Source organism: Triturus cristatus, chromosome 3_2 (genome assembly GCF_964204655.1).
Source record: "Triturus cristatus chromosome 3_2, aTriCri1.1, whole genome shotgun sequence".
NCBI lineage: Eukaryota > Metazoa > Chordata > Amphibia > Caudata > Salamandridae > Triturus > Triturus cristatus.
Genome location: NC_140584.1, coordinates 101,559,222 through 101,585,677, shown reverse-complemented (window position 1 = coordinate 101,585,677; position 26,456 = coordinate 101,559,222). Strand labels below are relative to the sequence as shown.

General features: G+C 47.6%; 1 long non-coding RNA gene across 1 annotated transcript in view; it reads left to right on the top strand.

Annotated features, from left to right (window-relative positions):
• The first annotated feature begins 10,657 nt into the window (after positions 1-10,657).
• The window catches only part of LOC146856867 (uncharacterized), a 41,475-nt gene continuing 25,676 nt past the window's right edge, over positions 10,658-26,456 (top strand). Inside the window, exons 1-2 of the long non-coding RNA XR_014979511.1 lie at positions 10,658-10,753; positions 22,684-22,775. This is a non-coding gene — a long non-coding RNA (uncharacterized LOC146856867). The remainder of the gene's footprint in view (positions 10,754-22,683; positions 22,776-26,456) is intronic.

Genomic DNA, 26,456 nt, shown 5'->3' with positions numbered 1-26,456 from the left:
AAGGTTACGAGGATTTAATGCTCATTAGGGTCAAGAGGTATTTCCTTTCATGTCAGTGTAGGAAGGTGGAATCTGACTATATGGTTGCCCCCAACTTTTTGCCTGGTATTTGGATGGTTTTTGACTAGTCTGGCTGGGATCCTGCTATCCAGGACCCCAGCCTCTCTGCTTCCTCCCTAAAACTGATGTGAGTACCCTAAGTACCTTCCAATTGGATACTGAGGACACCCTATCAGCCCCTTGTAGATGGTACCCTAGGTACCCAGGGCATGGGTCCCTCAGAGGCCTACCAGGGGCTGCAGCACTTATTGTGCCATCCCTGGGACAGCCATACCAAATGACACCACCAGACCACTACTGTAGTCTGGGTAAGGTGGTGCTTGCACTCCTTACAGGGATATAGGTACCCTGTATCCCACTTAATACAACAAATATATCCTCATAGGTCACCCCTAAAGCAGGCCTTGCTAATCCTACAAGGCAGGGTGCTGAGATATGTGTGAGGGGGGGCCCCTACCTGAGTAGGGCCCCTCTGCAACCTTCGTACAATCATTGCTGGGTTGTTTATAGTGTAGCCATACCATATACTCTTAACCGCATTATAAGTATATCGCGATAGCGTGATAACTTGAGAATGGCTACACAAAACCATATCGTGTTTGGTGTCAAACATGTAGGAATCATACCCCCAATCCAGCCATGGGACTGAGGGCATGATTCCCCCCTGCTAGAGGGGCGATATGGGAAAAGCGGCAGAATTTAGACACCAATTTAAAAGTGCACATGTAGTACAAAATGGATGCTACCCGCCACCCACACGACTCTGGCTGCCTGTTGCTGGGCAGAACTCCAGCCACGGCAGCTGGACAATAGGGATCCTGTTGCAGGGAGGTGTTCCCACCTCCCCAGACAGACTATGTGGATTGGAACTGGATGGGTGCACCATAGGATGCCTTTCAGAGTTGCACGTAGGCTTCCCCAGTGCCTACATTCTGCAAACACCGCCTGGAACCGGTTCAAGGGCATCCTGTCCCCTGTCCAGGTGGGAAACACACAAAGGGAGAGGGTGTAGCCACCCTTTTCCCGCCTGACCTCTCATTGGTGGTCTCTGATCTGGACACTCCCCTAATCTTTGGATAAAGGTGAATACTGGGTCCCCAGAGCCTCAGATTATTCTTGAACTTCACAGACTTGAACTTCGACTTGTTGCCGCACAGCTACCTGAAGAAATCTCCCTCGGGGTAAAGGAGTTACCCCCCTGCTTGGCAGGCACCTGAAACACTGCAAGTGACCCAGTTGGAACCTTGCTGCTCCTATGCACATCGATGACTCTTTCCAACCTTGAGGTGGGTTTCCAAGCATCCCAGAGACCAGTGAGTGTGTACAGCAAAGCTCAGCACCGTGGACCCCGTGGGTGCCGAGATCCCCAATACCCCAGGACAACAGCCACCTCTTGCACATCACCCGATCCCGACAAGTGGGGAAGTTGTGCTTTGGCCCATTATTTAGCCAACCTCTCAGCATCATCTGTGCCAAAGATCGATGCCCTATCCCGCTCCGGCGACCCATGGGCGCATCTTTACACACGCCAAATTGCTGCCTCCCGCCGTCCCTTGTCTCTCATCTTGTGGGCCCTAGCGGAGGTCAATCTTTGATTCCAAGAGTTCCCCTGGTTGCTCCAGGCCTGCTCTACAGTCTCCTCACTGGAGACCTCCCTCAGACCTCGTGGGTCTGCACCAGTAGCAGTTTTGTGTTCTTGCATGGGTTGCTGTTGCCAAGGCTTAGTGGATCCAATCGGGACACTAACACCCCAGCGACCCTCATCCTTTATGGGACAGTCGCCCTCCAGACGCTGGCCTTCCTTGACACCTCCTGGACGCCCTGGCTGACGATCCAAGCTACACCACTACCACCTGGAAGCACCCGACATTATAGGGCTCCTTCTCTTGAGCCCCCTGGTCACTGTGCCGTGACCCAGACTCTCTCCCCTCTGCTTTCAGGTCCTTCTCTACAAGATCTACATTTTCATTCTTCACGACCACGACAACGCTTCTTGCTAGCAGCAGTTCTTCACGTTTTGCCATTGAAAATCATCCCGCGACCCGACATCGAAAACGTAGAAGCTGGAGCAAGATCACCGCTGAGCAGCTCACCACTTCCCTCAGCCAGAACCCTCCTACCAACACGACGGACCCCAACGAAGCAGCCCGCAACCTAACACAGTCGCTCACCATCTGCGCCAATGACCTCGCTCCGCTGAAGAATCCTCCCAGCAGACCCGGCAGCAAGAAAGTCTCATGGTTCACCAGCGACCTCAAAAACTCCAAGAAAACTTGCCGTACCCTCGAAAAAACCTGGCTTCACAACCAATCAACAGAAAACATGACAGCCCTCAAGAACGCCATCCGCGAACACCACCAAAATGACAGCATTCAGAGAACGACTAGACAACAACGCCCACAACAGCAAGGAACTCTTCAGCATTGTCAAAGAGCTCTCCAATCCCAGCGCCTGCAACAATGATATCACACCCTCGCAAAACCTCTGCGACTCACTCGCCTCGTTCTTCCACCGCAAGATTGCCGACATACACAACAGCTTCAGCGCACAGACCACGCACCCAACCACCGAACCAGTGCCCCCCACCACCACCCTCTGCACCTGGACCTCGGTCAGCACCGAAGACACCACCCGCGTGATGAACAACATCCACTCCGGATCCCCAACCGACCCATGTCCACACCACATCTTCAACAAAGCCGACTCCATCATCGCACCCCAACTCCGGGACATCATTAACAGCTCCTTCGCATCTGCCACCTTCCCGGAGAGCTGGGAACATGCCGAGTCAGCGCCCTCCTAAAGAAGCCCACTGCGGACCCCACGAACCTCAAGAACTTCCGCCCCATCTCGCTCCTCCCTTTTCCTGCCAAAGTCATCGAGAAGACCGTCAACAAACAACTCACCGCCTTCCTTGAAACAAACGGCTCCCTCGACCCCTCGCAATCCGGTTTCCGAGCAAACCACAGTACCGAGACCGCCCTCATCGCAGCCACCAACGACATCAGGTCCCTGCTCGACAACGGGGAAACAGCTGCCCTCATCCTCTTGGACCTCACTGCAGCCTTCGACACCGTATGCCACCGCACACTGACACAGCGCCTCAGCAACACCGGAATCCAAGGGAAGGCCCTGGACTCACCGGAAGAACCCAGAGAGTCCGCCTCCCCCCCTTCCGATCCTCGGCCACCAAAGTCATCTGCGGCGTTCCTCAAGGATCCTCGCTCAGCCCCACCCTCTTCAACGTCTGCAAGAGCCGCCTCGCAGCCATCGCACGCCAACACAACCTCAACATCATCTCCTACGCCGACGACACTCAGCTTATCCTCTCCCTCACCAACGACCCCGCCAGAGCCAGCCTCCAGGAAGGAATGAAAGACGTCGCAGAATGGATGAAGCTCAGCCGTCTGAAACTGAACTCAGACAAGATGGAAGTCCTCATCCTAGGACCATCCCCCTCCGCCTGGGACGACTCCTGGTGGCCCCCTGCACTGGGCACCGCCCCCAAGCCTACTGACCACGCACGCAACCTGGGCTTCATCCTGGACTCCTCCCTCACGATGACCAAGCAAGTCAACACCGTCTCGTCATCCTGCTTCAACACCCTACGCATGCTCCGTAAGATCTTCAGGTGGATCCACACCGAAACCAGGAAGACGGTCACCCAAGCCCTCGTCACCAGCTGACTGGACTACGGGAACACCCTTTACGCTGGAACCACAGCCAGACTCCTGAAAAGACTCCAGCGCATACAGAACGCCTCTGCACGAAACATCCTAGACATCCTGCGTTACAGCCACATCTCTGCCCACCTGAGAGACCTGCACGGGGTACCCGTCAGCAAGAGGATCACGTTCAGACTCCTCACCCACGCACACAAGGCTCTCCACGACTGGGGCCCAAAATACCTCAAAGGGCCGCCTCACATTCTACACACCCACCTGCCAGCTCCGATCGGCCAACCTCGCCCTCGCCACCGTCCCACGATCCACTGAGCCAAAGCCGGAGGAAGATCCTTCTCCTACCTGGCCGCCAAGACATGGAACTCCCTCCCCACCCACCTACGGCTGACCCAGGACCATCTCTCCTTCAGGAAACAACTCAAGACCTGGCTGTTCGAGCAGTAGCGGCTCCCCCTCCCCCCAGCGCCTTGAGACCCTCATGGGTGAGTAGCGCGCTCTACAAATGTGATGATTGATTGATCGATTGACCTATGCACCCGCTTCCCTGGGGCAGGTAACAGTGGTACCTCGGTACTCTCGTGGGTGTGGGCTCTTCAAAAGCTTAACTCTAAAGTATTGAACTTGAACTCCTGCTAGAAGTGTTGAAGTGTTTTTAAACTTGTAAAGTTCAACCGCAACATTCTCCATAGACTTTAATAGAGATCCCGACAGTAGCTTTAGCCACTGCACGCGTCTCCCGTGACCCCCTTTCTCACTACCTTGGGTGGTTTCACAAGGGGCCAGCGACCCTAAATGCCCTAGGCATTGTCTGTAGAATTGTCGTGGTTCTTATACCACTTTTTTGATATATGGTTTGGTCCCCCCCCTGGGGCCCTGTGATTCCAGTGCTATTTATTGTAACTATCAATGCTTGTTTGAATTGTATCTTCACCTCTAGCCTCATAAAGAGACTAGTGGGGTTAATCCTAGAATAAATACATATATTTTATATATATACCTGTGTGGACTACTCTTTCATTTGGTTATTCAAGAGGTTATCTATGGTAAAACAATAGGCTTAACTCTCCTTCAAGACTTAACCTGAAGGCTGCTCTCCACAGCTACCACTAGGATAGCTTTCTTTAAAGGCTGTCTTTAACCTATTACCATAAGAGTCGAATTGGACTGGTACAAGGTGTCCCCTATAAATAGAGGACAGCATATGCCAGGCCAACTTCTCACAGTCAGCGTTTGGAACAATCATCTCCCAAGAAAGACAGACCGATGATGAGTGAATGTTGGTGTTATGGGCCCCACCAGCGAATGTATTGATTGAGTGTGTTTGTGAGATCTTTGGTCTGTGACAGAGGGAGGGATTTTGTATTCCACGCTGCAGCACTACAAGGGATACAATACTCAGGGCTCACGCTCCACAGAGATAAGTGTGAATTCCTAAAACAATGATTGCAGTTCTTCAGGTACATCTTTTTTGCTGAAGGAGTCGCTCCAGATCCCGAAAAAGTAAAAGACATTAAAGAAGCCCCTGCTCCCACAAATGTAACGGAAGTGCGCAGCTTCCTCGGGTTGGTGAACTACTGCGGTAGGTTCATCCTGGACCTCTCATCGATAACCACACCTTGCGAGAACTTACCAAAACATCTGTCTCATGGATATGGGGTCTGGATCAGGAGACTGCATTCCAGGCCACAAAGCATGCTCTGTCAAGTAACACCATGCTAAGATACTTCAATCCGAAGCAGCAGTCACAAATTGCTGTTGATGCAGGCCCAAAAGGTTTGGGAGCAGTCCTTCTACAAAGGCCCAAGGAAGAAGATGAATGTGCGCCAGTGGCATTTGCCAGCAGGTCCTTGACGGCCACCGAACAGAGGTACTCCCAAATAGAAAAGGAGGCAATCGCTGTGCATTGGGGGGGCACCATTTTCATTTGTATGTATATTGAAAACCTTTCCTAGTTACCACAGACCACAAGCCTCTTCTCCCTTTGTTCACCGGGACTGCCTCTAAGCCTCCACCTCGCATGGAAAAGTGGATGCTGCAGCTGCAGGAATACGACTGCAAGATCAAGTACCGTCCAGGGACGAGCAATCTGGCGGACTATTTGTCTCGTCATCCCAGAGAAGCCACTATGAGTGAGGTAGAGGAAGCGGAAGAAATGGAGGAATACGTACGTTACATCGCAGACCGCTCCCGTCCGCTGTCCATATCATTGGAAGAGTTGTGTCTGGCAACTGCACGGGATGACTGTCTGCAAAATGCGTTGGAGGTGGTGAAAACCAACAAATGGCAAGTCTTGAAAGGTCAAGAGGTAATGTTCACTCCAGAGGCAAAGAAAGTGGTTGAGAGTCTCTACCAGGTGAGACAGGAACTAAGTGCAGATCCAAATGGACGCCTGATGAGAGGCCACCGACTGGTGAGCCCATCGACCCTAGTGGACAGAGTGATTGGATCAGCACATGCCGGTCACCAAGGGATGGTAAAAATGAAAGGACGACTCTGAACCAAAGTCTGGTTCCCACTCATGGATGACAAGGTCGAGGAGTTGGTGAGGTCATGTCAGTGGTGTCAAGCTACCGGTGAACCGAATCCCCCTGCCCCGATTGCCATGGAAAAACGGCCAGATGGCCCATGGAAGAGTGCTAGCATGGACTTTGGGAGTCTTCTGTATAGGAAGCACTCAATGGTAGTAATTGATGATTACTCAAAATACCTTGAGGTAGAAGTGCTATCGTCACAGAGCGCAGGAGAAGTTATCCCAAAGTTAGAAAAAGTGATGGCTACTCGTGAACTTGTCAGAGAAATCAAAACTGATAATGGTCACCCTTTTCAAGGTCAGGAATTTGTACTGTATTTATCATCATTAGGCATTGTGCATAAGAAAATAATGCCGAAATGGCCACAGGCCAATGGAGAAGCGGAACGCTTTATGAGAACTCTGAACAAGGTTATCCACATAGCTGTGGCCAATGGTGACTAGGTGGAACAATCCATCTATTCCTTTTTGAGAGACTATCGCCAAACTCCACATACCTCTACTGGTCGTGCCCCAGGGCACCTGTCAATGGGGATAGTAGTGAGTGACTCTATTCCGCACCACCCCCGATTGGTTCCAGACGAGATCAATGATCAGGAGGTTGACTGTCGGAGAAAAAAGTCCAATGCCCATGTTAGCCAACGGCGCAGAGCGAAAGTATTTCAGTAAACGGTAAATGATCTGGTTCTGATTAAAGACCGTCACCCCGGCAGCAAATTTAGGCTTCCTTTTGAAAAAGTTCCTTGGTGCATTGTGAGTATTCGTGGCACTCAAGTCACTGCAAAACGGGGATTGGATATGATCACACGAAATGTGTCAGCTTTCAAAAGGTATCATGCTTGTTGTGCAGAGGGGTTGGAGGGTCCCATGGGACTGTGTGGTGATCATGATGCAGGGGACTGGTCAGAAGATGATACAATGACCCCTCAAAGTGGTGGTGCTCAGTTGTCCACTTCCTCTCAAGTGGGTGGGCCTGAGGTGTCTGAGACTCCAGTGACCACTCAAGGGAGTCAAGACTGTTGTGATACACGTACTCAGTATAATTTAAGGAACAACCCTGAGCCTTCCTGTAGATTGAGAGATCATCTCTGCTTAGTGAACAGATGTGCAGTATTGTGGTTTTGTATTGGTGCCTGCTATTTTGACATGTCCTCATATCTTTGTTGTTCTTGCACAATTGTTTGTATTCATGATGGTGCTACCATTTATTTTTGGGGAGGAATGTTATATCGCGCACTTGTGATCTGTTATTGTGAGTGCTGTCATTATGCCCTGACGTCCGGAGGAGAGCTGCGTCTTCCCCCGAGTATGTGTGTTAATTGGTTTGACCCGCGCTGTTGGGGCATGGCAAATAAATGACTGTGCGCGTGCACAAGGCGTTAGAGCCGACACGCGCGTATTCAGTACAACACGCATATCTGAGTGCTCTCGTTATTCAAAGGCCAAATTGCTTCAAGGTGTTGCAGTCTTCCCCAGCTGGTATTCCGATGCCAAGAACGCCCCACATCAGACCGGCAACACAACAAGCTCCAAATCCACATCTATTGGTGCGAAAACAACTGAATTCATGTCAGTGCGCACGGGTGGCGCCTGCATAGGCCTCCCGCATGCCACAACTGGCGTGGAACGACATTGACATGGAGCTGTTGGTGTAGCTTCAAGGGGGGTAGCTTCAGGAGGTTGTTTGGGGTATTACACCCCTCTAAAAATGTATTTTGTAGTAAATAGTTGGGTACAAGTGCTTTCAGTTGCGTATAGTGAGGTGTCTGTTGTATTTTATCTTCATTTTTACATATGCACAGTCAAAACACACACACACACTCATTGTCTGATCTCTGTTTCAAAGATCTTTAAATATGTTGTTCAGTTTGTAAAAATATTGTGTTTTAAACTGCTAACAATACACCCTGCCTCTTAAAGATGCCTTATGCCCTGCCGCTCATATAATGCATTTTAACAAAATATGCCAGTGTGATTGTTGGCCCTTCCCACAATCTTACTGACTAAGCTATGTCCCTGGCAGTAGCACTGCTGAAAATGTTCCAGATCCAGTCTGGCATCAGAGGAAGTAATCAAAATATGAAGAATCTGCAATTAGAAGTCTCTATCAGAATGATGGACTGGGCATTAATCAAGAACAGTGCACCCATCGCAGGTTGATTCCCCAAGCAACCCTTACAGTTGATATTTACGTGGGTTTTTTTGTTAGGTCTCGCCTTGCTATCGCGTAAGCGATTGCAAAGCGAGACTATTGTAAGCGGGTTTTAAAAGTGCTCCCAAAAAGAGGATTGTATGGCTAGCACGCTCACAATCACGCGCATCGTGCCGCCATGCAATCCGCTTTTTGGGAGCACTTCAAAGGGTCCGCTCCCCCGCCCCCGCCAAGCGCGCGCGCCACGCTCCGCTTTTTGGGAGCACTTCAAAGGGTCCGCTCCCCCGCCCCTGCCAAGTGCGCGTGCCACGGTCCGCCAGGCTTCTCTTGTTTTTTGGGTCGTTCGGTGCACATTAAGCTTGGGCACCTCTTGGCTGCAGACATTACACGCCCGGCCCCCCTTGTGCGCTTTGGCCCTTTACATTGAAAACCTCCTGGGCTGACAGGGTCCCTACAGTGTTCAGATAGGCCTCAGCAGCTCGCCCCATGCTGCTGGCCTCGCTCTGTTACCACTTCATTCTTGCGGCTGCTCCTGCCACTCTCCTACAGCCTCGTTGCTCCGGCTGCGCTGGGACCGCTCAGCACGAGTGGTGGGGCCTAATCTTCTGTGCCAGCCGGCCATGTGCGCACTCTTCCTACGGGCGGGGCACTAGCGCCAAGGCTGCTCTCCTGCACGCACGCCGCCTGCCAAAGGCTCCCTTATCGGCCAACAGCACCTCCCCATCTGGCTGCTTCCCAGGAAACACAGGGGACCGGACTCCACAGGAAGCCCCTCCTTTTCTCCACAGTGAACAGTGAGTCTTTTCCTTTTATTGTAAACGGGCCGTTACTGCCTCGCTGCCCAGCGGCCCTCTCCCTCACATTATCTTTACCGCCGCACATGTGGCACTCCACCCCATGTCTGCTCACCCCGATGGGGTCATTCTACCTCCTGCTGCCACTCATGCCTTAGGCGGCTGCCTCTTTCCCCTTTTGGGCACTTCTCTACAGCTGTTCTGACCGGCCACTGGCTTCACGCTGTCTCTTTTTTCACTCACGCTGTGCGGGGGGGGGGGCTGGAGCTGGCACCGGAGACTGCTGGGTCCATTCTGGGCCGAGATAATCTTCCTCGCAGGGGTGGGAGAGTGGGCAGCTACTCCACTCTCCGTCCTCCCACATTAGGCTCTCTTCACTGCTCGCCACAGCCCCACAACACCTCTCGCCTTCCACGGGCTCACCTCCTTCCCTTTACTTGTCAGGCGTCACTCGGCCTCATGGCAGTCTGCGGTGGCGGCCAGCATCTTGGCAGTCCAGCCTTGCTTGCCTTGCATCTCTTCCCCTCCGGGACTCACTTCATGCCGGATATCTCCACAGCACATTCTTCAATGCGGGTTGGGCTCCCGCCACCTTGCGTTCACCTCGGGGCTCCTCACACGCCCTGCAGGTCTTCCGATTGTCTTCTCCTACTACAGGGAGTGCCCTCAACACAGGCAACACACTTTCTCCCTTCACCACCTTCAAAAAAGCATTTGCAATGCAATAGGTCTCGCATTTGTGAGACTTTGAGCTATTGGCATTGTAAATGACAATGACTTTTATTTATGTTTTCAAACCCAACGCATAGATAAAAAGTTTGTCATTTACTATTCCAGTAGCTCAAATTCTCACAAATGCGAGACCTATTGCATTGCAAATGCTTGTTTTTTTTTATCTAACCTGTATTTCAACTATAGATGCCAAGTTTCCCATGTCCATGTGGTGTGCTGAGCCACTCCAGAATTCTGGGACAAGTAGTCCTATTATTAATGTAATACACAAGACCACAAGTCCCAGAATTCAAAGAAAAAAACCTGGACAGGAGCAGCACATCACACATGGACCTTGGAACTTAGCAGGGCGTCTTTGAAGTTTAAAATGCCAGCTCAGTCGCTTCTCAAGTTAGTTGGTACTGAATTGGGAGCTCACATGTTGTGTGAGGTTACTACTAGTAAAGTCATCTAATATGGTAATTAGTCCTCAGTTTTAAAAATGTTGAACACTTGAGAAATCTGCTTGAGGCATGGTGATCCTTGCGCACCAGATGTTCGCCGTGTCTACTTGTCCCTGCAGAGGGTGTGACTTAAGGGCTAGGGCGGACGATTTTCGATTACTGTCGCCCCCCCTGTCTGTGATTGGCTCGTTCCTGCCTTTGGGGGCGGGCTCTTCGGGAACCAAGTCGTCTTTCGTGGCTCCCGCTGTTAGCTCTGGTTTGCCGGTACACGGCGCATGCGCCGCTGGAATTCGAGGAGCCGCGAGCATGGTGCGGGATGCGAGACCAGCGCGGGTCAGAGAGCGTGGCCTATTCAAAGGGTGAGTGAAGAACATAGTGCGACAAGCCCCCCCGTCAGGCCCGGTTCTAGCGGGTGGGCCAGGCCCACCCAAAAAGGAGCCTTGGCCCACGCAGTGAGGGCTTGAAGGCAGGTACACAACGGCATATGGCTCAAAGGGCTGTCTGTGCGCCCGGGCTGAGATAGCTTCCCGGGCGCGCGCACACCGACAGTTTTAGAGATGATCGCAGCCGCACCCGAGTACTTCACAGGTCTTTAAAAGACCATTTACATGTTAATGAGGCTTTGTTTTATTTCACCTCTTCATCTCCACATGGCGAAAATGACAAATCCTTTCTTTGACAAGGGTAACCTTTGCCTACTGTTCTGCTGCGTGGATATTTATTTTTCTATGCAGCGCAGGAGAAAAGTTTGTTTATTCCTATTCACCTTTCCTGACCCCTGCAGCTGCAAATCACATCAGGCAGTGACACAAAGTTTGACTAATGGAGTAGTAGGTAAGAGAATGTGTTACTATTTGGTTTTCTTTTAAAAATCTGCACAGGCACAGCAGGACACATAACTTTGTGTGCGCTTCATTTAAACAGTTTTTAGCATTATCATGCAGGATAACGGTAAAACAATAAAAGATGCCCAGGTAACGCTGGTGATTAATAATCCAGCTGGAGAGCAATCATTTGTCTGTTAGTTTTTAAATGCAGATGAACTGTATTTTATGTGGAAGCTGAGTGGGTTACTGCCTTTTGTCACAGAGATCCTTGTGTTACTTGCAGTTCAGAAGGTACAATCCCAACATAGGACAGTGACCAATGAATTGTCACCAAAGAGCTGCATACACAAACATGAATGGTATGGTTAGAACTTCGCTTTTTTGTTTTATGATATAGTTAGAACTTCCTCAGTCTTCCATCATTCTAATGTTGCTAAAATGAGTATATTTGGGCAGATATACATTTTTATCAGTAAATCTGACCCCCATGGAATATTCTTTAAATCCTAAGGTTGTTTCCCCAGACCAAGCCCTCTCAAAATATACTGCCCACCAGTATGGATGACGTGATTCATACACCTTGTAATCCTGATTGGCTTATGTGACATTCCCTGTAGACTGATTTACATACTTGTATGATTCATTGTCTCTGTATAATGTGTGCGTGGTGTAAAGTACTGACACACACTACACTGATATGAGTAGCGCTATACAACAAATGAAATGCATATGAGAGAGGGGCTTCGGAGCGATGAGGGGCACTGGTGGAGGGTGGCAGTGAGGGAATCTGAGGAGGAGGTAGTGGGAGGGGCTGTGGAGCGATGAGGGGCACTGGTGGAGGGTGGTAGTGAGGGAGTCTGAGGAGGAGGTCATGAGGGGCACTTGTGGCGTCAGGCAGTGAGGGAATCTGAGGAGGAGGTCAATAGGGGGGGCCATGGAGGGATGAGGGGCACTGTTGGAAGGTGGTAGTAAAGGTATTTATGGAGAAAGAGGTTATTGGTGTGGCGCCAAAAAAGACTTTAGCATCAGCGCTAAAGCCGGCCCTGTCATGCCCATTCTGTTTTTGTTTATTTAATTAGCAGTCGGGTCATAAGGGCTTCTGTGGAACATACTTTAAAGTGTGTGCTAATTATATTTACTGCTATATTCAATGTTTTAAGTTTGAAGGTGATTTCACTAATGTTTTTACCTGAAAAATGAAAGTGGAGCCCGATGGTGCCTGATATGGGGCTGGGGCCCAAGGTCAGCTGTGAGATAAGGTGCACTGGAGAGGAGTAGTGGATAATCAAGCCTGTAAGGGAGTGGGTTGCAGAGTCTGGGGTCAGGTGGAGGTAGTAATGAAGAGGGATTCTCCATGAAGGCTCGCACAGAGGGAGCCCGAGAAGTGTCACTTGCCTGATACTCCCACCTCAGAAACCTCCTCTTCCCATCAAAGGAACATTACATGGAAAAAACACTTTTTGAGAGTGATAATATTTAGAAACAGATTTCGAAAAGAGTGCGTTTTACTGGGCCTTGTAAGACTAAGAAGAGATAAAAGAGGGCCCTGAAGCAGGCCTGCCCAGACATATATGCGACAAATTAAGCCCGCAGTGGTCCACCCAAATGCACCCTTGGCTCACCCAAATAAAAATTCCTGGAGCCGGGCCTGCCCCCCATACACCTGGCAGGACGGTTTAGTCCCTGTGTCTAGCTATAAGTGATAATCCCCTCCTGTGCGTCTGGTCGGGGTGTGGTGAACATGGTTTGATCGCAGTGCTGTGCAAGAAGCTTGCAGAATTGCCATAAGTGGGCCATGGAGCGAAGGGACTGGGGGACTTACCCCTCCATATTTTTTACGTGGGGGGATGGGACACAGGGTACAAGGGTGAGGGGTGCAGGCGAGGTGTACCAGGCAGCTTAAGTTTAAAAAGACAGCTTTTACTTTGCAAATACAAGTCTAACTTCAGGCGTTGTCTTTGAAACAGCCTCAACATAAGACAGTTGGCAAAGCCGTAACTGTAGAACTACTCGTTCAGTCCCGTTGGTGCTCACAATGTCTGGTGGGAAGTATACATGTGACGAATGTTGTCCATGAAGTAGCTGTAAAAGGCACGCATAAACAGAAGTTGTTTGGCCCCCAGGGATGTAATGTCAGAGGAATATTGCGCGGGGATTCATGTATGATGGCACCGTGTACAGAATCCTCTTTCTTCCTCTGGAGTGGGCGCATTCAGTAGATTTACATTTGGACAAATGACAGTGTGTAGTATCCTGTGGACAGGATACTACACAGTGTTTGGTGGGTGCTCTTTTGATTGAGACTGCAGGATCAAACAAGTGAGATGGAGACAGCTAAACCAAGGATGCAAATCCGCTCTTATATGGAGTGGTGCCCACCATTTCACAGCATAATCCTGGGACAGGTAGGCCTTGATGGTTGGACTGAGCTGTGTGGCATTTGTTGTTTGTTATAGTAAAAGCTCTTAGATGAGCTATGCAGAGACCTGTGAAATCCTTGATCAGTTGCAAATTATAGAAATGTTTTGGTAATGCACCAACATAATTGTTTTACGTATATAGAATTTTGGATGGGGATTTTAAGACTAGTTTTTTCTTATGTAGCAGGAACATGCCAAATGCTCTTAAGCTAATGCACTAATTGTTCCTACTCAAGGGGCACTGCAGTACTCTGTGCACCGGCCATTCTATGTCTGTTGCATCCACGATATGTTGAAATGGACAAGTTTGGATCAATAATCTTAATGCTTCAGTAGAAGCGAGTGAGGCATATGTGTACAAATGAGATAGTGAGATGGGCCCCCTTTGGCATGGACTCTGACGAGTTATGGGTGTGCTGCCAATACTACCACTCCTACACAGTGGTAGTATTCCTTATGAAATGTGGAGTGGGACTTGCTATTTATTTAGTGTGTGCCATAGGCAGGGGAGAGTTTATATTCACGTCAGTGTTCCATTTTATGATAGCTATGCAAGTGGCTCATGTGGAATCTATTGGAAAACTCATGAATCTATTTCCTTATATGAGCCTAGGTTCTATTTCAGGAGAAAGGAATGTCAATGACTTTAGGACAGTCATGCAGCATGCCCAGGTTGTTCTTGACACTTGTAAGGACCCTGTCCTTGACATAGGAGGAAAGTTTATTTTTGAAGCCAGAGGTGCCACAGATTCAAGAACGTTTGTGTGTGACTGTATCCTCGAAATGTATTCCCTTTTGATGCCCAGCCTCAAGAATGTCCTCAGACCTACTTCTTGACGGGCATTACATATGTCTCTGAAACACTAATGAAAACTGCATTTAATAGCTACCATTTTCTTCATCACATGAACTGTCTAAAGGTATTGTCTCTACCACAAGAGTTGATGTGTTACAAGTAGGGAACGGTGTGAGGTCCTGCCAGGAACCATGACTGGCATAGACCCTATGTAGTGGTAGTGGTACATATTCATAAAGGGTTACAGCATAGACTCTACTTTCAGTATTCAAGGCTAACCATATACTTTGTATGGGCAAAGGTTAGCCAAACCACATGGTTCAAGTTAACTAGTTTTCAAGGTTTAAGCCACTGATGCCTCAACGTGACATGATTGCATCTCTTGACCACCTGCAGACAAACCTACCTGAAGTTCATTCAATTGGTAATTAATTACAACAGTTTATAGGCAGCTGTCTGCTTCTGATTTGGTCCATATCTGTGCTCAGTCTTGACTCCTTTGGGAGTGCTTCCCCCATGTGGGGTCTAAATGATCCCCCTCAGCTCTCAAGTTCACTTTGACCGGACAGGGTCTAATTGAGCTCTTTGCTATCAGTGACATGGATGCAATGCCTGCCATGTCATTGGAACCAAAACTGGAGAATGACCAAGGAGGATTTTTTTTTAGTACACTCCTGACATACTGTGTTATGAAGGTGGCAGAAGTGCCATAAAGTGGGCCCCATGGGACTTGGAACTGCGGGGGAACGTGAGGGATTTATCTTCCCATATTTTGGAGGGGGATACTGGACATGGGTGGGTGGGGGAGGGGTGCTATTTAGACCCCATTGGGACTTTTTTGGTTTCATGGGGACTGAAAATGGAAAATATTTTAACCCCTTCAGTGCCCATGACGAGCTGGACTCGTCATGGGCCGCGGTGGCGCTGTGCCCATGACGAGTCCAGCTCGTCATAGACCCCGCCCGCTAATGCAACGGCCGGCACAGGGCGGGGAAAGGGGCGGGCACTGAAGGGGTTAAACAGGCTGCTGACTTTTCACTGTCCAAACCTGCAATGCCTATGACACAGGATTCTTGTGTGATCTGTGTTCTGGACTGTAGTATTTCACAGTTCATTCAAATACCTTTTAAAAGTTGGATTTATTTTTGTAATTGCTGCTTTTGCCCCCTGCAGTATGCGCTCTCATCATCCCATTTGCAAGCTGTCAATTAAAGACTTGGTAGGGACAGGTAAACAGATGAATGGCTCTATTAGCATATCTTTCCCCAACGAGAAATACACTGCAGTAGTACCATGTCACACTCTTTACTATAAAGGAGAGGTTATGCAAGATTCCTTTAAAATATAAATGTGCAAGACAGTTACAGTGTTTTAATATATCAGCATTGCTATAGCGCTTTCTTAACCCTTGTGAGTCCTAAATGTTAATGTGTTTTTAGGTCACGCTTAGGCAGCTCTTGCGCCGTCTCTTCGAGACTTGCTGTATTCCTGAATGGACTTTAAGCTCCTCTCATTTTCCGCTCATCTTTACAGTTGGCTTCTCTTGCTGTCCTGTGTAGATGATGGCTTTTACTTTGTGAATAGGCTTTGTAGACCCTCCTTAGTACCTCCCACTCTCCTGTTACTTCCCATAAGGACAGCCCCTCTTACTTGTGTCCTTACACTCTAGCTTTCATTAGCAGTTAGGGAGACCTATTTACTTAATTCATGTCGTGCTGAAGCAGGCTCTACAGTGCCCGTGGCAATGGGGCCTCAACTTGTATGTATTTGCAGCGTGCTATGCACATTTTCACTTTAGGAATGACTGAGTGACGCCCCACATACAGAGCTCAAAAAATCCAGTCGCCCGCTCGCCTTTGCAAGCTTGATTTAATTAGAGCGAGCTATTTTTAGGTCTTACTCTCCCTTTCTGGCGAGTAGGAAAATAAACTGACTTTTGACCTCTGTCTCTGAAAGCAGAGAGAACGTGACAAGAGAGCAAGATTCAAAAGCATCTTTTTTGCTCACAAAGTAAATGAGCAATAAAAATGCCTTTAAATCTTGTTAACTTGTCGTATTTGCTTGCTTTCACAGACAGAGGTCCAGTGCATTTCAGTTAGGTCGAGTAAATTTTGTAGGTTACTAGACTTGCAGGTCTAGTAAAAATTAAATGATTTTTCGAGCCCTGACACAGCACTCGTGAGACCGGTGGCTTCGGCAATGGCGGCCGCTTGTTGGTGTTTGCAGCGTGCTGCCTGTGCTTTCACTTTAACAATGGCTGCCCCCACACAGCAGTCACGGGATGCCTGTTTTTTGTTTCGAGGATCTGATCACCCTACATTGTACTTATAAAATTTGCTGCACTATGTCGCATAATTTATATTTGCTTGACTCTTAATTTACTCAAAAATCTAAATGTTAAGAACCGCTGTATTACAATATTCAAAATGTTTTTGGAACCACTCCTCTCTGAAGAGCCCTTTATTTTCACCCTCAAATTGAGCCATGTGGTTTCACGAGCTTCCCGTTGTAAAGCGCTTCAATGCATCGCCAGGAAAAGTAAGCAATATATTAATTCAATTATAATACAGTATAAAATGAGAATTTTTTGTGAAAATAGTTAAATTCTGTAATCCGGTTCTATAAGTCATTTTATTTAATGGCCCAGCATTACATGTCCACTTGCTCTTCTCATTCCCAGTGATTGTTGCCTTTAGAAAACTATATTGTAGGTACTGTAGACCCTGTCGCACTGTACAGCGCCTGTCACGTTTTCGTTCCATGGAAACTGCTTTGAGGGGGATTGGGTGAACGTATGGGCTATTTACTTTTTATCACAATATTTGGTTGAGTAGGGAATCTATGATCCAGGTTTTCTGGTTTCACTTTGTACAAATCGGCCTTTAAATTGTTATTTATTTGTATCTCCCTTTAACCTCAAATGTTAATCTGTTTTTTGTAACCTTTTTTGTGCATGAGGGTAGAGTAAGTTTGGCAGCCATAAGCCACATGAAGGTGTGGCTTGATGGTTCAACTGGACATCGATCCAAGCCAGGACCAGGCTTCGGGCTCGAGCTTGATTGAGCTTTCGGTGGCTCACTCACCTTTAGTGTAATATGACTTCAGATATCTGTATGTATAACCGGTTGGTGCACTGGGAACTAGTGACCTGTGTGCTTACAGACATATAAGGTACCATCCTGGGAGTGAAAGCACTGTGAGTATGTAGGACAGTAAAAAAATGTATTGCATGTTGTACACAGTAGTAGATCGACTGGCAGAAAGACTTGAGGAGAATTATCTTTCACCTGGTTTACATCTTAAAGAAACAGTGACGCAAAATCTGGACAAAGTGTTGTACTGGAATTTACGGAATGCAAAGTAGAGGTAAGAGCTGCTTTGCTGCTTTGTGGCAAGAGCATGTTCCATGGGTTGTACATTGGCATGACTCTGCACTGACCAAATAGTTGGGCACCACAAGACTTACCAAGTGGTTAGACAGTGCACTCCACTTCTCTTATTAGAAAGACAGTGCTCCGAGAATAATACGGGTCATCGTTTTACTGACCGCTTTGATTGCGTGGTGGCCTGTGTGTGTGTGTGTATGTGGTTTTCCTCTGTTTTGTCTGTTGAAATCTTGAATGTTTGTTAAGGGGAAGATGTGTGACATAGTTGGTGTGTGCAGGTGACAGTGTGGATGACAGTGTTGTTCAAGAGCGTTGGCAGTGGCGAGGGAGGAGCAGGCAGATGAGACAGTGGTGGTCAGCTCTTGGGCTCTTTCTGGATGTAACTTGTGGATGTATTCTTTCCATATTCTGGCGATCTTGAAAGAATAACTTATGACGAAGCTGAGCGACTCTACTATCTTTGCCACAGAGCTTACTAAATACAATCATTCTATATTGCATGCGGAAACGCACACATCTATGTCTGCTCCTGTTTGTCCCCTCCCTACAGCGATGCTGCGTTCTACTCAGCTTGCAGTTGAAAGGACAGATGTGTTATTGGATGTAGTTTCTGAGAGGACTGATTCGGAGGCCTCTGTAGGGGCTAACATCACATCCCAGATACCCTTAGGTTTTGGTAGGGATAGTTTGGACCAAGCTCAGGCTCCAGATACAAGGTTGGATAATGTGGTATGGGTTGGTGAAGATACTTTGAGAAGTAGGCCTAGCATATCCCCTTTGCCTAAACCTGTGCTCCTTCACTTACTTCCAGAGGCAACACCCTGTGTGGTTATTCTGGGTAATGTCACACAACATTTGGCTAATACAAGAGTGCTATTGTCAATTGAGGAATAAAGTTGTGCATTGGCTTAGTATGAACACTGCCCTGGTAGTGGTGTAGGGTTTTACATCAACGAGGTTCGCCAGGTAAGCTGGTTAGAAAAGGGTGAAGAAGCTTTGGATGGGGATTGCGGGGTCATACATTTTAACTGACCACATGTGGCAGGGTTAATTTCATAATGATTTAGGGGTAACCCTTTTAATGGCGCAGTTTCCTCTATTCTGGCACTCCCACTGTTTTTCTTTCTTTAAGTTCATTCATTGGACTATGACCGGTATTGCTGGGAAATTTAAGGATCCTAAATGGTTGGCCTTTATTGGAGGGCTTGAAATAAGTTTTCTCTAAGAGAATTGGGCAATTGAGAGTAATTACTTTTTACAGGTATATAAAACCTCTTTTTCACCAGCATTAGAATCCAGAGCTGAACGAGCAAAGTGAGGGAGGCAAGCTGATTATTTTTACTCACTTGCTTTAAAAGGGAGGTTTTAGGTGTTTCCAACTGGTGTCTCCACCATGCAGGCTTTATTAGTCTCCTCCGCCAACCCACATAAGGTAGTAATGGTAAATCTGATGGGCTTAAAAACGTCTATGGCATATATTATTGTGGGAGGGAACTTTAATGTTCACCTGTTTGTGGTCCTGAGGGAATTGGTGGTTTTGGATGTTGGATGCGCTCTTTTATCTGGAACACATTCATTAGGGGCATTAGATCAAACCCCTTGTTGAATGAGCCTAATTTAACCTTTACATTGGATGGAATATTGCTGACTAGAAGGGATGTTAATCGTACTCTTTTATAGGAAGAGGTTGTGAATCATATATAGATTTTTTTGTTTTGTCTCCACTCCAGATGTATATTTCCAAATTTTGGATACCGAAGAGCCCTTTCAGCGATGATAATCCGGTTTGCGTCTCTATCTGTTGGTCTGCAGTGACTGCCCTAGGGTAGGTGTCCAAGGGGTTGTTAAGGTTACAAGCCATGGGAGAAGACATAAGTGGACCCAGATTATACCTGAGGCTTTTTACAAGTCCTTGTACTCCAGCTGCGAAAGGGACCTCGATATTTCTATGTCCACTACAAGTCAAGCTCAGGATATTTTAAGGGTCTTTTTTGACATCTCTAAAGTAGTGTCTGGTTTGCTGGGGGCCCTCAAGTCCCACCAGTGTACTAATCTCCCCAGGTGGTTTGACTCTGCATGTTTGAAAGTGCTGAGGGAGCTTAAGAGTGTTTTAAGTGTTAAGCCATGGGATCTAGCCAAGGTAAAGAAACGTTGCTGTTTGTATAAGAAGGAAGAAGCAAGCTGTAAAAACGACATAAAGCAGAAGGCCTGGGTATATCTAATTGAGGCAAGTACCATGAATAGCAGCTCAAAATTCTGGAGTATTATCAATGGCCTCATATTTTCTCTGGAAGTGGTGCTTCCGTGGAGCCACACATAACTGAAGATGCATGGGTGGCTCACTTAAAGGATGCATACAACATAGGACATTTGGAACACCAGGACAGGGATTCCGTGATTGGGTCTGCTAGGTTGACCTTCTCCAGTGAGAAAGTTAAAAAGACCATAAGGGTTTATTCATTAACAAAGCACCAAGCTTGAATGGCCTTCCACCTGATATATTCATAAGTGATGATGTCTGTGCGCTTTTTCTAACTGCACTTATTATTGCAGCGGTGTTGGTAGGTCCACCAAAGTCTTGGGCTATGTCCATCATTTTACCAATTTTTAAAAAGGGGGACAGAGATAGCCCATCCTGTTGTAGGCCAATCTCCCTACTCAATTCTGTAGGGAAGGTTGTAGGTCGCATTTTACTGGAAAGACTGTCAGTGTGAGCTGAGGAAAACAATGTGTTGTCAGAATCTCAATATGGGTTTCATGCAGGATGGTCAACTGTAGGCAAGTGTTTGAACTTCTACTTGATTTTAGGGAAATACAGTTGCCCGTTCTGGTTCCATACACTTAGGTTTTATGAATCTTTCATTTGCGTTTGACCAGATAAACGGATCAAAATTGTTGCAAATTGTTTCCCTGGGGTGTAGCCGGATCATTTGTTTCTGCAGAGATCTGTATTGGGACACAGAGGCATCTGTCCATTTCTCAAAAGACTTGCAGTGCTCACATAGTTTTAGTATTAAGGGAGGGGTGTGGAATGCTTGTATTTTCGCTCAGTTTTTGTTTAACCTATACATTGACAGATTAGAGAAGGCCCTGATTGATGTGAAATCAGATTGTCCGAAAGTGGGCTCACGTAGTCTACCAGTATTATATGCTGATGTTGCAATCCTCGTGGCTGAAAAGGTTAGAGGCTTACAATTCCTGATGCCATCTTTTTCTAAGTTCATAAAAGATTTGGACTTCTCGATTAATGAGAAGAAATCCTTTGTGATGGTAGTCTGTCCCCGATTCACAACTAGTTTTATGTTAGGATTTAGTGTTCTTTCCAAGGCTAGAGTATTCTCATATTTCGGATTACTATTCAATTCAGCATTGAGTTGGCTTCCTTTAATTAGCAGGCAAAGGAAGATTTCACACTAGCAGCTTCTGCAGTTTTTAGTTTTTCTAAAAGATTAGTAAGCAGACCCACTAGGGCCCTTATGCAGATTTACAGTGCAAAATGTATTTCTGCAGTAATCTATGGGAGTGAAATCGGGTGTTGTGCTAACCATATGGAGCTGCAAATATTCAAAATTATGTTCTTAAGGAGGCTTTTGTGTCTTCCTCATAGTACCCCCTCCTTTTCGGTGCATGAGGATGCATGAGGAATTGGGCGTAGGTTTTATATCTGATTGTGGCCTTTCTCCCCCTTGCACTCTGGTTGATCTGGTTAAAGCCAGGTCTTCCATAAAGTGGGGAGATTCTGTAAGGTTATTTGTCCCCGGATCCCCCATTTCATAATTGCCCGTGGCTTAAGTATATCAGGGTCTCTTTGCAGGACTTAGGCAGAGGTGACCTTGTTATCGCTCCTGAGTGGCTTTGTAAGGCCGAATATGCTTGATGTTAAGGGACATTGTTTTAGGCAAAGGATCATGGATAGAGAAGGGACTGAACTAGTAAAACCCTGTGTTCTACGCCATATTATGTTGAGAACAGTGTCCGTTACAGAACCTTACCTTCTTTTCATTAAGAATCAGCAAAACAGATTTCTGCCAACTAGGTTTCAATTGAATTTACTGTCCATCTTGTTAGCCTATTCCAGGGAAAGTACAGGGGGTATACATTTTTATTCTGTGGCTGTGACAATAGATATCCGCAGGATACACTGCACTTCACTATGTTTTAGAAATTATATGCAATGCCTGGAACGTTTATCTCGTCCCTATTATGAAAAAGGCAATTTGTTTACATGCTCGGCCTGCTCTTATGTACCTACAGCTGCTTTCTGGGGTTATTATTTTTTAGCATACTTAGCTTAATGAAGGTTTCTGTGAGGCTGAGGAATAGCCAGGATTTAGGCTCTTAGTTTTAAGTTCTCTAGTATCTGTGATGTACGGAATAATCAATTCTGCATGTTAAGAAATGTACAAAGATTAGCAGATTTATTTATTCCGTTTTTTTATTTGTATTTATTGTGATCTTTACGATTTTGTTTTTATTACACTTATTTGCTTTTATGGTTTGTATCCTCACAACCAAAAAAAAAGCTACTTTGACTGACTGACTTCTCAGTATTTGATGCACTGGTCTCTTCGTGACCCAATCTTGCATACCTCTGACTTGTTCTGTGTAACATACTTCTTTCCTCTGTGCTTTGATGCACAGGTCTCTTCATGAGGCTATCTTGCATACCTCTTACTTGCTCTGCATAATTGACTTTTCAGTGCTTTGGTACTCTTGTCGTTTCGTGAGGCGATCTTACATACCTCTATCTTTCGTAATTACCTTCTCAGTATTTTCTTACACTGTTCTCTTCATTAGGCGATTTTGCATACCTGTGACTTGCTCTGTGGAATTTACTTCTCACTTTGCTCTCTTCTACAGTGTGCCCACGTGGATGACTTGAAGGCAGCAAAGTCCATTTACGATTTCTCAGCCAGAAGCTGATAGAAATGAAGTGTCCTGTATAAATATCGGTGAGTTTGAACTGTACCACTTCCAGACTTGGGACTTGCATCTTGTGTCTACCTGAAATGAACAGACTCATGCTGACTGTTCTGAGCTAGTTTGTCTATCAGGCACCTTATGTTTCACAGTGGTAACTGGGAGTACGCTGCTGTGCTTCACTGAGGGGTTGTTACAGGGAATAAGCTTCTGCGCTTCATTGAGTGGTGGTAACTGGGACTATGCTGCAGTGCTTCATTGAAGGGCCTCAGCCGGGTATACGCTGCTGTGCTTTAATGAGGTGTGGTAACTGGTAGTACGCCGCTGTGCTTTACTGAGGGGTAATAACCGAGTACGCTGCGGTGCTTTATTGAGAGTTGATAACTGGGAGTACCCTGCTGTGCTTAACTGAGGGGTGGTAACTGGGAGTACGCTGTTGTGCTTCATTGATGGGTGGTAATGCAGTATGATGGATGGTAACTGGGAGTATGTTGCTGTGCTTCATTTAGGGATGGCAACTAGGAGTACGCTGCTGTGCTTCATTGAGAGGTGGTAACTGGGAGTGCGTTCCTGTACTTAACTGAGGGATGCTAACTGTGACTACGCTGCTGTGGTTTGAGGGGTGGTGAATGGGATCGTGAGGGGTGGTAATGGACTTAGCTGCTGTGCTTTTTTGAGCAGTGATAACAAAGTACGCTGCTGAGCTGAGGGGTGATAATTGAGTACGTGGCTGTAATTGTTTAACGGGTGGCTAAGGAGTACACTGCTGTGCTTCATTGAGGTGTGATAACTGTGAAGTACAGTGCTGTGCTTTATTTATGGGTGCTAACTGGGAGTATGAAGGCTGGTAACAGACTATGCTGCTGTGCTTCATTGAGGGGCAATAACGGAGTGCGTTGCTTCATTGAGTGGTTGTAACGGGGATATCTAAGTATGGCACTGTGCTTCACTGAAGGTTGGTAACATTATGCTGCTGAGTTTCACTTAGGGATGGTTACTGGGAGTACGCTGCTGTGCATATTTGAGGGGTACTAACTGGGAGTACCCTGGTGTGCTTAACTGAGGGGTGGTAACTGGAAGTATGCTGTTGTGCTTCATTGATGGGTAGTAGTGGAGTATGATGATGGTAACTAAAATTACTATGCTGTGCTTTATTGAGGGTTGGTAACTATGAGTATGCTTCTATGCTTTCTTGATTGTTGCTGTGCTTCATTGAGGGTTGGTAACTGGGAGTACTCCACTGTGCTTCATTTAGGCGTGCTAACGGAGTATGAAGGCTTGTAAGACTATGCTGCTGTGTTTCACTGGGTGGTTGGTTACAGGTGTACTTTGCTGTGCTTCATTGAAGGGTCGTAATCGGGGGTATGCATTTGTACTTCAGTATGTTGTGGTAGCTGAATATGATGGGTGGTAATTGGGAGTGAGCTGCTGTACTTAACTGAGGAATGCTTACTGACTACACTGCAGGGCATACAGGGGTGGTGAATGGGATTATGAGTGGTGGTAATGGACTTTACTGCTGTGCTTTTTTGAGTGGTGATAACGAAGTATGTTGCTGAGCTTCTGAGGGGTGGTAATCAAGTACGTGGTACTTTTTTGAGGTGTGGCTAAGGAGTACGCTGCTGTGCTTCATTGAGGTATGCTACCTGGGAGTACAGTGCTGTGCTTTATTGATGGGTGCCAACTGGAAGTATGAGGGCTGGTAACAGACATGCTGCTGTGCTTCATTGAGGGGCAATTACTGTGAGTATGTTGCTGTTGTTAATTGAGAGGTTTAACTTGTGTATGCTGTTGTACTTCATTAAGTTGTGGTAAGGGAATATGAGTGGTAATTGGGAGTGCGCTACTGTGCTTAATTGATGGCTGGTAACCTGGAGTACACTTCTGTGAGCGGTGGCTACGGAGTTAACTGCTGTGCTTGATTGAGTAGTGGTAACAGGTAGAACGGTGCTTTGCTTCATCGAGGGGTGGTAACTGGGAGTACACCGCTGTGCTTCATTGAGGGGTGGTAACTGGGAGTATGCCGCTGTGCTTCATTGAGGGGTGTTACCTTGGAGTACGGTGCTATGTTTTATTGAAGGGACTTAACTGGGAGTATGCTACTGTTCTTTAATGAGGTGTAGTAACTGGACGTACGCCGCTGTGCTTTAATGAGGTGTGGTAACTAAAAGTACACTGCTGCTGTTTATTGAGGGGGCTAACAGGGAGTATGCTGCTGTGATTCAATGAGGGGTAATAGAGTACGCTGCTTTGCTTTATTGAGGGTTGGTAACTGGGAGTACCCTGCTGTGCTTGACTGAGGGTTGGTAACTTGGAGTACGCTGTTGTACTTCAGTATGTTCTGGTAATGGAATATGATGGGTGGTAACTGGGAGTGCGCTGCTGTGCTTAATGGAGGAGTTATAACTGAGTTTGCTGCTATGCTTTGGTGAGGAATGCTAACTAGGAATACCCTGCTGTGCTTCATTGAAGAGTGGGAACTGGGAGTACGCTGCTGTAATTTTTTGAGGGGTGGCAAAGGAGTACCTTGCTGTGCTTCATTGAGGGGTTGTAACTTGTGTACGCTGTGGTATTTCATTATGTTGTGGTAAGATAATATGGATGGTAACTGGTATTGCGCTGCTGTGCATAATTGATGGTTGGTAACCGGGAGTACACTGCTGTGCTTTTCAGAAAGAAACAGTTAGTTATAGACTCCTTACCTTAGAATTACCCCCAGGCGTCAGACTGGATCCGGGAAGTTTTTCATCAGCAGTACCTCTGCACATCGGAAGGTGGCGCCGGTCGGCTCCGTGTCCGTCATTGGCGTCGTGGTCGCTGGCACCGGTCGCAGAGCCATCACCACTTGTCATCCAAGTCTTCGCACTCGAGGTCAAGTGAGTCGAAACACAAGAAGAAGTCGAAGAAGCATCGTCGCTCTTTGACTTCTCCCCGTCGATCGGCTGAAGCAAGGAGGTATGCAGGCGGTGCCCCTCCCACGGCTCAGTGTGCGGAGCCTGAAGGGTCGACTCCGAGTTTCCCTCACTTCCCGGGACCCGGAGCGACCCCTGCCCAGCTTTGTTAGTTTTACGAGACGATGCATGCCATCTTTGGCAGCCCGACTCCGCCTTCGGCCCCGTGGACTCGGTTGGGGGTCCTAGGTCTTTCCTGCCAGTGGTGCCGGCGCCACAGGACCCCCATGGATCCAGGCCTTCGGCACCGCAACCGGTTGTGCCCCCAGGCGTCGACCTCAGCCTCCATCCTGATGTGGATACAAAGCTGGTCTGGCGTTGCCCAACGCCGAATCCGGTGCCGAGTGTTGTCTTTGTGCCCTGTTCACTCCTGGGGTCGCTTTCAGGCCAGATTGGCACCCAGAGGATGGGGAGGATGACTGGGAGGGGTCAGGTGACCCTCTGACCGACCTGTTGGATTATGACCCGGACTGGAGAGAGGACCTGGGGATGTCAGTGGTCTCGATACCTCCCTGGACCATGGCATGTTGTCTCCTCCTACCGTGGCTATGGAGGAGGGAGCGTCCTATGCAGTGGTGTTGCGTAGGGCCGCCGAGGCTCTCCACCTCGAGCTCCCTACAGTGGCGGTCAGGCCTAACCTCCTGACAGAGCGAGCTCTTGGGAACCCCTGCTGCTGTCTAATGAAGCCCTAACCGACATCCTTTTGGGCACCTGGTCCAGGCCCAACACGGGGGCTCCTGTGGATAGGATGATTCCCCCGAC